Raw genomic sequence first — 15,700 nt, forward strand, 5'->3', positions numbered from 1 at the left:
TTATTTCAAAATTATTTTTGAAACTAGTCAACTCAAGTCAACCATGGTTAAATCTGGTCAATTTTTTGTCATACTTGATCTTTGCGTATGTGAATATGAACAAATGTGAGTATGAATTCTAGCAACAATTCGATGCAAATGTAGTGCCTACCCTCGTGCACATATTTTTTTGACATTGTTATTATTATCAGACTATGATAGACTATTCTTATGTTGATGGATTAGTGGTATTATTTTAACACTATCAGACATTATGTTATGGATTCAGTGGTTATATGATGAGATCATTTAGATTTTACATTTCATGGATACATGATGATTATTATACTATTTTTAGTTATTATTGATGATTAGATGGATGGTTTATTATCTTATGTGTTTTATTATGGATACTTTCCTCATACTTGCATGTGTATGGTGTTTATTGTATGGCGTGTCTGATGTGGTTAAGGAAGGGAGTCGTAGTCACCTGCTTAGTCGGGATCTACACGATGCACCACTTCTTGTCATTGTCTATTTAGCTTAGTATTATATATATTGTATGTACATGCATGGTTTTTTTGTAGGTTACAGGTACCGGGTATCGACTTTTCTGAATTGCTAGGATGAGCGTACCCTATTATACTATCTCAATGATAAGAGAAGGGAGATAAATTCTCAAGTCCAAATCTCAAACCTTTAAGCCAATTGTCCTAGTGAATTAGGACAAGTATCTGGATATTTTACCTGCCGAATGTGTCGAATGACATAATTCATGATATTTAACCCTTTAGACTGATTTTGAGTGATTTGCTCTATGATGGGTTTTCATATTTTATCTTTGAAGTCTATGGTGAATTTTCTATTAATTAAGTCTTAGTAAAAAGATTTAATAAATAAATTAATTATTTGAGAAAATTAATATAAAATATCATGTTATTTGATATTTTGATTATAATTAATTAAATGTGAATTATTGAGGAAAAATGAATTAAATAAAAAGAAAATTAGAATTTAAAATTAATAATAATAATAAAGTAATAATAAAGTAATAAATAAATAATAATAATAAAAGTTATAAAAGTTAAAATGAAAGTTATAAATATTTAAATAGAAATTATATAAAAATTGAATTGGAGTTATAAGCTTGCATGGGAGTTAGCGCACTTCTCTATTTCTCAAGTGTCAACAACACGGGGGTTAGTGCATCAATTAAGCACATGGTGTCTACAACCCTATGGCTTATCTTAAAAGTTGGAAAAGACCCATGCTTAGTTGGTGACACCTTCCAGCTATTTCTAGAATCATTCTAGATGTTTCCTGAAAGCTCTTTTTATTTAGGCATTCATAGAAGCTTAGACATGACGTTGGGAGAGCAATTGGAGCATTGTAGGACTCAAGAATTCTGAAGAAGGGAGGAGCTTGCTCTGCGGATTTTTTGAAAAAGAGCGATTTAGCATCAGAATCTGGGTGGATTCTTGTGATTTTATTTATGCTATTTTCGCATCATGCATTCCCTGTCTTCTTCGTGTCTTCCATATGTCTTCTGAGAAATTTCATATTTATATGCATTCTCAATATGGGTATATTAAATTTATTGGAGAATCTTATATGCATTCTATAATGCAAATATTTTATTCTTAATTGTAGATATAATCTTTGTGGAAAGAAAAAAGAGACATACATGGTTATATGTTCAGATCTGCATACATATACATATATATATTTATATATATGCATATGTATACATTTATTATGAATCAATTATAAAATTTGAATTTATATATATATACATACATACATACATATATATATATATATATATATATATATATACCTATGTATATAATGCACCGAATTGAGTGATTGATAAAGTCGCAGTGGAAAATTTATTAAATCACATCACGATTCATATCGCATGAGACAAGTATATATATTATATGCCGTGGGCACGATTCGTACCCCGCGTTGGCAGAACGTAGAGACCAGCCCTAGCAGGTCTGCGGTGACAGGGGTACTACGTACCCACTGTCGGCGCAGTGCCTGCCACCGCAGGTATTGCATACCGCAGCAAGTGTTTTGGGGGTTATTATTGTTAATGTGACACAAGGAAAAAATGTTTATGTTAAAATGTTTATAGACAATCGATTTCTCATTGCTATATAACATGAAGTCAATCGAAATTGTTAAATCGATTTTATGAAAATGTATTAATATATTTACATATGTATGTATGTATGTATATGTGTGTGTGTGTGTGTGTGTGTGTGTGTGTAAATATGTTATTTATAAATTTAAGTTATTTTTATTTGATAAATGATTTATATTGAAGGTTTATTTTCATAAGGTGACTCTTTAATAACTTTCAACTATTTAATAATTTAAATGTTTTAAATTATTAAATAAGGAATTGATAGTTGTGTGGGGGATGTATCAAACAAATGTTATTAATTGGAAAATAGTTTTTTAATTCTAATAAGGAAAGCTTTTATTTATCCAAAAACAATATATGTGTTCCTCCATTCATTCCTCAGACTTGAAAACTTAAGCTAAGATCTCTACATTTAAACTCAAGTTGTAAAACCAAAACATGTGTTTGCATTGTGTATTCTTTATGCTATTGTTTTGGGTTTTGGGTTGACTAGTGTTGACTAGTATAGGAGGTCTACTAGAGGCTTGGGGGTTATGTGATTGTGAAGACATGGTGATGTTTTAATCTCGGTCTTTATAAACCCAGCCATGGTTATGTGATGGAATGCTCTATGTATTGGTTGTGATTACTGATTGTTATAGTTGAGATTCTTATGTATGAGATACTTGACTTAACCATTATTTTTGGTCATCGATCAGTTATCCTTGGTTTATTTTATAGTCGCCATTATGGGACTAAAATGTGGATTTATTGTTGATGTGACAGTTTTGACTCAACCATTTTTGAAGTCTTCGATCAGTATGATATATATATATATAGGTTATTGAGAACCATTGGATATTTGATTATTAGTGATACTTTAGTTGTCAATAGAGAGCTATTGTGTTCATGATTTTCTATGGATGTTAGCTCATGGAGATTTGATGCTTTTATGCATATTTGATGATTTTATGGATTATCGTTTGTGATTTTGAGATTTATGATTCCATGAGCATTAGGGTAGGATATCTGCATGTAGTGATGGGAAGTGGCTTGCAATGGGGGCCGAGGCCCTCAGAGGCTGCCAGGGTAACTCATTGTAAGTTGGATTAATAAGCAATAACATTCACACCTAACACTAACTGAATGAACCTAAAAAGATAAGTGTTTTGTTCTCGCCCATGCTTTGAGTGCTTGTACAGACTAGGATGGGAGTAGTGACATGTATGGTTTTGACCTTGCATTTTGTAGTATGCCTCGTCTGTATGAGAGGATACTAGTGGCAACATGAAATCAGTATGGACCCATGGAGTTTAGCTAACTACCTGGGTAACTTGTACATGATAATTGCGATGACACTTTCCCGCTTGCAGAGTAGATTCCTACATGTCATTGTGTGCCTCTGGGGTTAGATGTCAGATTTTGTGTTTGGAACCTTTGAGTTATTATTCTTTTAGGATTCCTGAACTTATAGAGATATGTGCTATGTGATTTTGATAGCCTGTTTGGGGCTTCAGATTATCTCCTTAGCATGGTGGGAGTGGACCACTTAGGTACCACGTGGTCGGGTGGTAGTGTATTTTCCACTCTTATCATTTTGAGATTCATTGAGACATCGTGGCTGATGCATCCTTCATAATGATGGATATGTATCCTTTTTCATTGATGATTGGCATATGTTAGATGATGTTATCTTATTATTTTATTTGAATGTTAGATTACTTCTATATATGATGTTGTATTTATTAGGAGTGACATTCCTACTATGTAACTATGTAATACTGATGATCTCTTCGGTGATTTGGAATGTTATGCATGGAGGGATGGCTAGGATCCATGATGGTCTAATGATGCTATTGACGGTTGGGAGGAACCATGCACTTAGTTTATTATATTTTATTTTTATGATGGATGTATATGTTTTCTATGATGTTGTATCATGTGTATCATGTGATTATCTCTACTTTGATGTATCATGGATTAGAACAAGACAATGTATCCTAAAGAATGTAATATGTTATTTATGTTATGTTTAATTTTTAGATAGACATTGCTATTGCTTCTATTATTGTGCATAAGTTATATGTGGTGTTTACTTGCATAAAAAAAAATGCTACTAATCTTAGTGAAATTCTAGGTTAATTCTTTGGATCCCTTGGTGGGGCATTACATTTGGTATCAGAGCCAGGTTCCTACATTGGGAGCTTTGGGTATTTTGGAACAACTAGGACTATGAACTATTAAGTGTAACTTTCCAAACTTGATCTAGGCGAATTGAAACAGGACTCAAACTGTTACTTGAATATTTTTCATACTTCAATACTTAGATTCAAAACTAGAAATTTTACTTAAATCGAGACATAGAACTGAACTTAGCGCCTTGTACTATTGTAGGATTGTATCTGGGACTAGGTCTTCTGTTAGAGGTCATGGTAGAGGCCGTGGTAGAGGCCGTAGATGTGGCAGAACTATCAGTGTCCATGGCTCTTCCCATGAGGGATCAGCTCATGTAGAGAGCAGGGAAGAGCACTCTAGTATTCAAGAGGAAGAGAGCCACAGAGAGGACCAAGCTAAGTCTAAAGAGGTTGGTTTGAGGCAAATGATGCAGACTATTCTAGAACGTCTACCTCCTGTTCAAGAATAGCCTAAAGTGCATCAGACAGAACAAGAGCACAGACCCATATCTAAAAGTCCTTGGAAGGAATGTCAGAGGTCCATTGTGTCCACTCAGATGAAGGATCTTTCAAGATCCAAGGTTAAGCCTTTCAATGGGCAAGGTTCTAGTTATGTGGCCGAACAGTGGCTTATTTCTCTCGGCAGGGTTTTTGCCATGCAGGAGTTCGACAGCAATGTTAAGGCAAGGTTTGTGATCACTAATCTAGAGAATTTTGGGGCCACTTGGTGGACGATAGAGGAGAAGAAGTTGGGAATTGATATGAGCAGTGTCACATGGGAGTTATTCCTAGAGAGTTTTCGTGAACGATTCCTACCAGAGGAATGGAAACAATAAAGGGCTGATGAATTTCATAATCTTAGACAATACACTTTGTCAATGACCAAGTATGAGCATAAGTTTTATGAGCTTATGCCTTTTTCAGGGTTCGGTGAAAATTTAGCTCAGTTGACACAACATTTTATTAGGAGTTTGAATAATCGTATTATTGGGGGAGTTAAGGTATTTGAACCAAAAGCCCTCAAGGATGCGGTGCATCGAGCTATACTTGTTGAGAAAAGTGTCAACCTTGGTCAAGGTGGTTTTGTAGGAGCACCAGCGGCATCAGGATCTAAAAGCAACTACAATTTAGGTGGTAACAAGAAGTTTTCTTTCTCTAAGGGGAAACAATATCAGCAGCAGTCTCAATAGACACAGCAACAGAAGGGCTCGAATTCTCAAGCTCAAGGTGGTGGCAAAGGTTCTAACACGAAGAACAATCGCAATGCTCAACACAATAAATAGAATCAGACCAATCAACTAGCTCAGAGTAGCTAGTCTTTTGTGAGCAGGAACAGTTGTCAGCAATCAAATGTACCACCTATGGGAAGAGCATCTGGCAGAAATACGAAATGCTTTTAATGTGGTTAGATTGGACATTATGCAGCTTAGTGTCCTAAGTGAGCACCTCAGTTTTCATGACCTAGACCTACCGTTTCAGAGCCTATAGTTGGTGATGCCAGTAGAGCTCATAGAGTTTTTACAGCAATTGATCAGCATCAGGCAGATCATCAAGGAACAGTGGTTGAGACCACAGGTGCTATTAGAGGTATATCTCTTTCAGTATTGTTGATTTAGGAGCTACAGATTCATTTATTTCACCATCTATAGTTTCTAAGTGTAAGCTGGATGTGGGGAAGCAAGATCGTGGTTGGAAAGTGGAACTAGCCTCAGGCATTAAGGTCTTTGTAGATTCTATAGTTCATAAGTGTGGGCTTAGTTTAGAAAGCTTTGATACGGTAGTGGATCTTCGAGTCATACCCCTTGGTTCCTATGATGTGGTTTTAAGCATGGACTGGCTTGGATCTCATAGAGCTAGTATAGATTACAGGAAGAAGATTATTAGGTGCCAAGATGACCAAGGGAATGATGTGCAGATAGTTGGGATACCGAGGCCTATATCTTTGCGGATGATTTCTGCTATGCAATTGAAGCGAAGTTTTCGTAAGGGATGTCAAATATTTGCTGTTATGGTAAATGATCTTGATGAGGAAGATTCCATGAGGGAGACTTTAGATCACCCGATTTTGCAGGAGTATGCAGATGGTTTTCCAAGAGAGATTCCAGGCATGCCTCCAAAGAGGGACATTGACTTTAGTATTGATCTAATTCCTGGAGCAGAGCCTATCTCTAAAGCTCCTTATCATATGACTACTCAGGAATTGGGTGAGCTACGTCTTCAGGTAGAGGAACTTCTGGCTAAAGGGAGCATTCGACCTAGTGTATCACCATGGGGAGCTCCAGTGCTCTTTGTGAAGAAGAAAGACGGTTCTTTGCACCTTTGTATTGACTATAGACAGTTGAATAAGGTGACTATTAAGAACAGGTATCCTTTGACTAGGATTGATGACTTATTCGATCAGATCAAGGGAGCTATAGTATTCTCCAAGATTGATCTTAAGTCAGGATACCACCAGCTTCACATTAAGGAAGCAGATATTCACAGGACTACTTTTCGAACTCGTTATGGGCATTATGAGTTCATAGTGGTACCTTTTGGATTGACTAATACTCCATCGATTTTCATGAGTTTGATGAATGGTCTGTTCCGATCTTATCTGGACAGGTTTGTACTCGTGTTTCTTGATGACATATTGATATATTCTAAGACTCGAAAGGAGCCTGAGGAACACCTGTAGTTGGTATTACAGTGTTTAAGGGACAATAAGCTTTATGCTAATGCAGCTAAGTACGAATTCTTCAAAATGGAGATTCAGTATTTAGGGCATGTTATTTTAGGTGATCATATTTTAGTGGATCCTGCAAAGATTCAGGTGATAATAGATTGGCTGACACCGACTAATGTGTCAAAGATTCGTAGTTTCATGGGTTTAGTTGGTTATTATCGAAGATTTGTCCAGAACTTCTCTAGGATAGCACATCCTATCACTTCTCTTCAAAGGAAAGGAAAGAAGTTTGTATGGACAGAGAAATGTGAGGAACCTTTTCAAAAGCTCAAGGAGCTATTGACCAATGCACCGATTCTAGTTGTACCTGATCCAAAAGGTGATTTCATGGTATGTACAGATGCTTCTCTTGAAGGGATTGGGGCAGTGTTAATGCAAAATGGACGGGTGATTGCGTATGAATCACACAAGCTCAAGGATCATGAGTTAAATTATCCTACTCATGATCTTGAGTTAGCAGCAGTAGTTCATGCTTTGACAAGGTGGAGACATTTCTTGTTGGGGCACATATTTGAGCTACATAGTGATCATCGTAGTCTTCAGTACATTTTTACTCAGCCTAATTTGGATGCTCGCCAGAGGCGATGGATGGAGTTTCTATGCGAGTATATTTTTGAGGTTAAGTACATTCAGGGTAAGGAGAATGTGGCGGCAGATGCTTTAAGTCACAGGAGACATGTGTTATCATCGATGACTCTTAGTGTGGGTTTGAGGAGTCAGATTCTTCAGGCACTTACTATGGATTCCTGGTATCAGTAAGTGTGTGGAGAGATTGATTCAAGAAGATCTTTGGAAGGTAAGTTTGCAATTTACGTTCAAGAGTCAGATGGTCTTTTGAGACATTTGGGAAGGATTTATGTGCCATTTTCGGATGAGCTTCACACCTTGATACTAGTAGAAGCCCATCGTACACCTTACTCAACACATCTAGGTGTCAAGAAGATGCATGCTGATTTGAGACGTTTGTTCTTTTGGTCTGGGATGAAGCAAGATATTGCTGATTTTGTGGCTAGGTGCCTTGAGTGTCAGAGAGTTAAGGCAGAACATTAGCACTCGACTGGACTTTTGCAGCCAAATCTCATTCTTTCTTGGAAGTGGGATATCATCTCCATGGATTTTATTGTGGGATTACCTATGTCAGCTCGACGTCATGATGCTATCATGGTCACCATTGATCGATTGACTAAGGTGGCGCATTTTTCACTGATTAGGTCTTCCTACACAACAGCTTCTGTAGCTAATGTCTTTATGCGTGATATTGTGAGGTTACATGGTATTCCTAGAAAGATCATTTTTTATAGGGATCCTGTATTCACATTTGCATTCTGGACATCGCTGCAGCATGAGCTTGGAGTGCAATTAAACTTCATTTCGGCATATCATCCAGAGATTGATGGTCAGACAGAGAGGGTGAATCAGGTTTTGGAGGATATGTTACAAATGTATGTGATAGATAGGCAGACACATTGGGAGGACTATCTCTACTTAGTGGAGTTTTCTTACAACAACAGGTATCATAGTTCTATTGGTATGGCACCATTTCAGGCATTATATGGATGTCCTTGTCATACACCATTGAGTTGGGACAACCTTGAGGATCGCATCCTATTGGGTCCTCAGATGCTTTGTGATATCGAGCAATAGGTAGTGTGTATCCATGAGCATTTGACTACGGCACAAGATAGGAAGAAGAAGTATGCCGATGCTCATAGGACTGATAAGCAGTTTGCTGTGGGTGATAAGGTTTTCTTGAGAGTGCGACCGTGAAAGAGTTCGATTCGATATGGAAAGAGTTCTAAGCTAGCACCTCGCTTTGTGGGACCATTCAAGATTTTGGAAATGATTGGCCTGGTTGCTTACCGTCTTACTCTACCACCTAGCCTAGCTCGCATTCATAATGTTTTTCATGTTTCAGTGCTTTGGTAGTATATTCCTGATATTGTACATGTCCTTGATTGGAATGCATTGCAGGTAGAGGACGGGTAGTTGGCTTTGGAGCCGGTTCATATTTTGGAGCAGCGAGAATTGACCCTCAGGGGTTGAACCATCGAGCAGGTAAGGGTCTAATGTGACCCTACTGATGATTCTTCAGCTACTTGGGATGATGCAGCTAGATTGAGAGAGTTATATCCCTACTTGTTTGTAGGCTTCCAGGAGTAAGTCTAACCCAAGGGGGGGGTGGATGTAGTACCTACCCTCGTCCACATCTTTTCTGGACATTGTTATTATTATCAGACTATGATAGACTAGTCTTATGTTGATGGATTAGTGGTATTGTTTTGACACTATCAGACATTATGTTATGGATTCAGTGGTTATATGATGAGATCATTTAGATTTTACATTTCATGCATACATGATGATCATTATACTATTTTTAGTTATTATTGATGATTAGATGGATGGTTTATTATCTTATGTGTTTTATTATGGATACTTAACCCATACTTGTATGTGTATGGTGTTCGTGTTTTCTTATTGTATGGCATGTCTGATGTGGTTAAGGAAGGGAGTTGTAGTCACCTACTTAGTCGGGATCTACACAATGCACCAATTCTTGCCATTGTCTGTTTAGCTTAGCATTATATATATTGTATGTACATGCATAGTTTTTTTGCAAGTTGTAGGTATCGGGTATCGACTTCTCTGAATTGCCAGGATGAGTGTACCCTATTATACTATCTTAATGATAAGAGAAGGAAGATAAATTCTCAAGTCCAAATCCCAAACTTTTAAGCCAATTGTCCTAGTGAGGTAGGACAAGTATCTGGATATTTTACCTGCCGAATGTGTCGGATGACATAATTCATGATTTTTAACCCTTTAAATTGATTTTGAGTGATTTTCTCTATGATGGGTTTTCATATTTTATCTTGGAAGTCTATGGTGAATTTTCTATTAATTAAGTCTTAATAAATAGATTTAATTAATAAATTAATTATTTGAGAAAATTAATATAAAATATCATGTTATTTGATATTTTGATTGTAATTAATTAAATGTGAATTATTGAGGAAAAATGAATTAAATAAAAGAAAATTAGAAATTAAAATTAATAATAATAATAAAATAATAATAAAGTAATAAATAAATAATAATAATAAAATTTATAAAAGTTTAAATGAAAGTTATAAATATTTAAATAGAAATTATATAAAAATTGAATTGGAGTTATAAGCTTGCATGGGAGTTAGCGCACTTCTCTATTTCTCAACTGTCAACAACACGGGGGTTGGTGCATCAATTAAGCACATGGTGTCTACAACCCTATGGCTTATCTTGAAGGTTGGAAAAGACCCATGCTTAGTTGGTGACACCTTCCAGCTGTTTCTAGAAGCATTCTAGATGTTTCCTGAAAGCTCTTTATATTCAAGCATTCATAGAAGCTTAGACATGGCCTTGGGAGAGCAATTGGAGCATTGGAGGACTCGAGAATTCTAAAGAAGGGAGGAGCTTTCTTTGTGGATTTTCTGAGGAAGAGCAATTTAGCATAAGAATCCAGATAGATTCTCGTGATTTTATTTATGCTATTTGCGCATCATGCATTCCCTGTCTTCTTCGTGTCTTCCATATGTCTTCTGAGAAGTTTCATATTTATATGCATTCTCAATATGGGTAGATTAATTTTATTGGAGAATCTTATATGCATTCTATAATGCAAATATTTTATTCTTAATTGTAGATATAATCTTTGTGGAAAAAAAATAGAGACATACATAGTTATATGTTCAGATCTGCATACATATACATATATATATATATATATATATATATTTATATATATGCATATGTATACATTTATTATGAATCAATTATAAAATTCAAATTTATATATACATACATACATACACATACATACATACATACATACATACATATATATATATATATACTGATACATATATATATATATACCTATGTATATAATGCACCGAATGGAGCGATTGATAAAATCGCAGTGAAAAATTTATTAAATTGCATCGCGATTCATATCACATGAAACAAGTATATATATTATATGTCGTGGGCACGATTCGTACCCCGCAGGAAACAGAAGGTAGAGACCTACCCTTGCAGGTCTGCGGCAATAGGGTTACTACGTACCCGCTATCGATGCAGTGCCTGCGACCGCAAGTACTGCATACCGCAACAAGTGTTTTGGGCGTTATTAATGTTAATGTGATGCAAGAAAAAAATGTTTATAAACAATTGATTTCTCATTGCTATATAATATGAAGTCAATCGAAATTGTTAGATCGATTTTATGAAAACGTATTAATATATTTACATATGTATGTATATATATATATATATATATATATATATATATATGTATGTATATGTATATGTATATGTATATGTATATGTATATGTATATGTATATGTATATGTATATGTATATGTATGTATGTATGTATGTATGTATGTAATATGTAAATATGTTATTTATAAATTTAAGTTATTTTTATTTGATAAATGATTTATATTGAAGGTTTATTTTCATAAAGTGACTCTTTAATAACTTTCAACTATTTAATAATTTAAATGTTTTAAATTATTAAATAAGGAATTGATAGTTGGGTGGGGGATGCATCAAACAAATGTTATTAATTAGAAAATGGATTTTTAGTTCTAATAAGGAAAACTTTTATTTATCCAAAAACAATATATGTGTTTCTCCATTCATTCTTCAAACTTGAAAACTTAAACTGAGATCTCTACATTTAAACTCAAGTTGTAAAACCAAAACATGTGTTTGCATTGTGTATTCTTTATGCTATTGTTTTGAGTTTTGGGTTGACTAGTGTTGACCAGTATAGGACGTCTACCAGAGGCTTGGGGGTTATGTGATTGTGGAGACATGGTGATGTTTTAATCTCGATCTTTATAAACCCAACCATGGTTATGTGATGGAATGCTCTATATATTGGTTGTGATTACTGATTGTTATAATTGAGATTCTTATGTATGAGACACTTAACTTAACCATTATTTTTGGTCATTGATTAGTTATCCTTGGTTTATTTTTTAGTCACCATGATGGGACTGAAATGTGGATTTGCAAAGTACTAAGTTTTCTGGATTTGATTGTGTTTGTTTATTTCATCAACGTTTCGGATCACACTACATGATCCATCATGTAGGTGTGATCCGAAACGTTGATGAAATAAACAAACACAATCAAATACAGAAAAATTAGTACTTTACAAATCCATTGTGAAAATCTATTACTGTTAAATGTGGATTTATTTTTGATGATGTCATGTTGTGACATGTTTGACTCAACCATTTTTGGAGTCTTCGATTAGTATGATTGAGATATATATATATATATATATATATATATATATATATATATATATATATATATATATTTTGGTTATTGAGAACCATTGGATATTTGATTATCGGTGATACTTTAGTTGCCAATAGAGAGCTATTTTGTTCATGATTTTCTATGGATGTTAGCTCATAGAGATTTGATGCTTTTATGCATATTTGATGATTTTATGGATTATCTTTTGTGATTTTGATATTTATGATTCCATGAGCATTAGGGTAGGATATCTGCATGTACTGACGGGAAGTGGCTTGCAATGGGGGCCGGGGCCCTAAGAGGCTGCCAGGGTAACTCATTGTAAGTTGGATTAATAAACGATAACATTCACACCTAATACTAATTGAATGAACCTAAAAAGATAAGTGTTTTGTTATCGCCCATGACTTGAGTGCTTGTACAGACTAGGATGGGAGTAGTGAGATGCATGGTTGCGACCTTGCATTCCGTAGTATGCCTCGTCAGTATGAGAGGAAACTAGTGGCCACATGGAATCAGTATGGACCCGTGGAGTTTAGCTAACTACCAGGGTAATTTGTACATGATAATTGCGATGACACTTTCCCGCTTGCATAGTAAGTTCCTACATGTCATTGTGTGCCTCTGAGATTAGATATCAGATTTTGTGTTTGGAACCTTTGAGTTAGTATACTTTTAGGATTCCTGGACTTATAGAGATATGTGCTATGTGATTTTGATAGCCTGTATTGGACTTGAGATTATCTCCTTAGCACGGTGGGAGTAGACCACTTAGGTACCATGCAATCAAGTGGTAGTGTATTTTCAACTCTTATCATTTTCATATTCATTGAGACATCGTGGCTTATGCGTCCTTCATAATGGTGGATATGCATCCTTTTTCATTGATGATTGACATATGTTAGATGATGTTATCTTATGCTTTTATTTGCATGTTAGATTACTTCTATATATGATGTTATATTTATTAGGAGTGACATTACTACTATGTAATACCGATGATCTTTTCGGTGATTTGGAATGTTACGCACGGAGGGATGGATAAGATCCACGATGGTTTAATGATGCTATTGACGGTTGGGAGGAACTGTGCATTTAGTTTATTATGTTTGATCTTTATGATGGATGTATATATTTTCTATGATGTTGTATCATGTGTATCATGTGATTATCTCTACTTTGATGTATCATGGATTAGAATAGGATGATGTACCTTATTCTATGTATGTATATTCTTTTGAGATTGTCATACCCTGTGACATGTACAGTGGATGATTAAGTATTTGAAATGTAATGTATAAAAATTGGACTTATCATTATTATTTCATGTGGATGTTGTACTAGATGGATTCATGTATGTAATTCAACGTAAAGGGATTTTAAAGAATGTAATATTTTATTTATGTTATGTTTCATTTTCAAATGGACATTGCTATTGCTTCCGTTATTGTGCATAAGTTATATGTGGTGTTTACTTGCTTAAAAAAAATTGCTACTAATCTTAATGATATTCTAGGTTAATTCTTTGGATCCCTTGGCAGGGCATTATAGCAAATTCTCATTCAACGTTTCAAAATGAAGAGATGAGGGTCTCTTAAATAGACTTTCCTGGAATTCATCAATGGTTGGGATCGATTTCAATCAACGGTCAGGATTAAAGGTCAACTTTAGTCATCAAGGGAGATTTCCAAATTAAAGGGAGTTAAAAGATTTAATTTGGGTAACATAAGGAGTTAACTCATTCAATTTGAGTAGAAAAAGGAGTTAACTCATTTAACTCATTTTTTATCAATAGTGAACTAAAAATTTCTCTTTTTGAACTGAAAAGAGATTTTGTTGAGATATTTAATTTAATAAAATGAGATATGCTCTCATAATTACCTTTTATATTTAATTAAATAATCTTTAATTAATTAGAGACACTTTTCTTATTTAATTAAATAAATTTATTTAATTAATTAGGAATGGCTTCTCATTTAATTAAATAATTTCATTTAATTATTTCAAAATTCTTTTCGAAACTAGTCAACTCAAGTCAACCGTGATTAAATCTGGTCAACTTTTGGTCAAACTTGATCTTTACGTATGTGAATATGAGCAAATGTGAGTATGAATTCCAATAACAATTCAATGCAAATTCTCATTCAACCTTTCAAAATGAAGAGATGAGGGTCTCTTAAATAGACTTTCCTAAAATTCATCAACGGTTGAGATCGATTTCAATCAACGGTCAGGATTAAAGGTGAAGTTCAGTCATAAAGGGAGCTTTTCAAATTAAAGGGAGTTAACAAATTTAATTTGAGTAAAATAAGGAGTTAACTGATTCAATTTGAGTAGAAAAATGACTTAACTGATTTAAATCATTTTTCATCAATAATGAACTGGAAATTTCCCTTTTTTAACTGAAGAGAGATTTTGTTGAGATATTTAATTTAATAAAATGAGATATGCTCTCATAATTACTTTTTCTATTTAATTAAATAATCTTTAATTAATTAGAGACACTTTTTTTATTTAATTAAATAACTTCATTTAATTAATTAGAAATAGCTTCTCATTTAATTAAATAACTTTGTTTAATTAATTAGAAGTAAGTACTCTATTTATCTAAATAATTTTGTTTAATTATTTTAAAATTCTTTTCGAAACTAGGCAACTCAAATCAACCGTGGTTAAATCTGGTCAACTTTTGGTCAAACTTGATCTTTGCGTATGTGAATATGAGAAAATGTGAGTATGAATTTAAGCAACAATTCGATGCAAATACTCATCCAACCTTTCAAAATAGAGAGATGAGGGTCTCTTAAATAGAATTTCTTGGAATTCATCAATGGTTGAGATCGATTTCAATCAATGGTTAGGATTAAAGGTGAAGTTCAGTCATAAAGGGAGATTTTCAAATTAAAGGGAGTTAACAGATTTAATTTGAGTAAAATAAGGAAGTAACTGATTCAATTTGAGTAGAAAAAGGAGTTAACTGATTTAACTCATTTTTTATCAATAGTGAACTGAAAATTTCTCTTTTTCAACTGAAGAGAGATTTTGTTGAGATATTAAATTTAATAAAATGAGATATACTCTCCTAATTACTTTTTGTATTTAATTAAATAATCTTTAATTAATTAGAGAGACTTTTCTTATTTAATTAAATAACTTCATTTAATTAATTAGGAATGGCTTCTCATTTAATTATATAATTTTATTTAATTAATTAGAAGTAAGTACTCCATTTAATTAAATACTTTCGTTTAATTATTTCAAAATTCTTTTCGAAACTATTCAACTCAAGTCAATTGTGGTTAAATCTGGTGAGCTTTTGGCAAACTTGATCCTTGCGTTTGTGAATATGAGAAAATGTGAGTATGAATTCTTGC

This window comes from Cupressus sempervirens, chromosome 9 (assembly GCF_028749045.1).
Source record: "Cupressus sempervirens isolate cs-2001-9-10 chromosome 9, ASM2874904v1, whole genome shotgun sequence".
Lineage (NCBI taxonomy): Eukaryota > Viridiplantae > Streptophyta > Pinopsida > Cupressales > Cupressaceae > Cupressus > Cupressus sempervirens.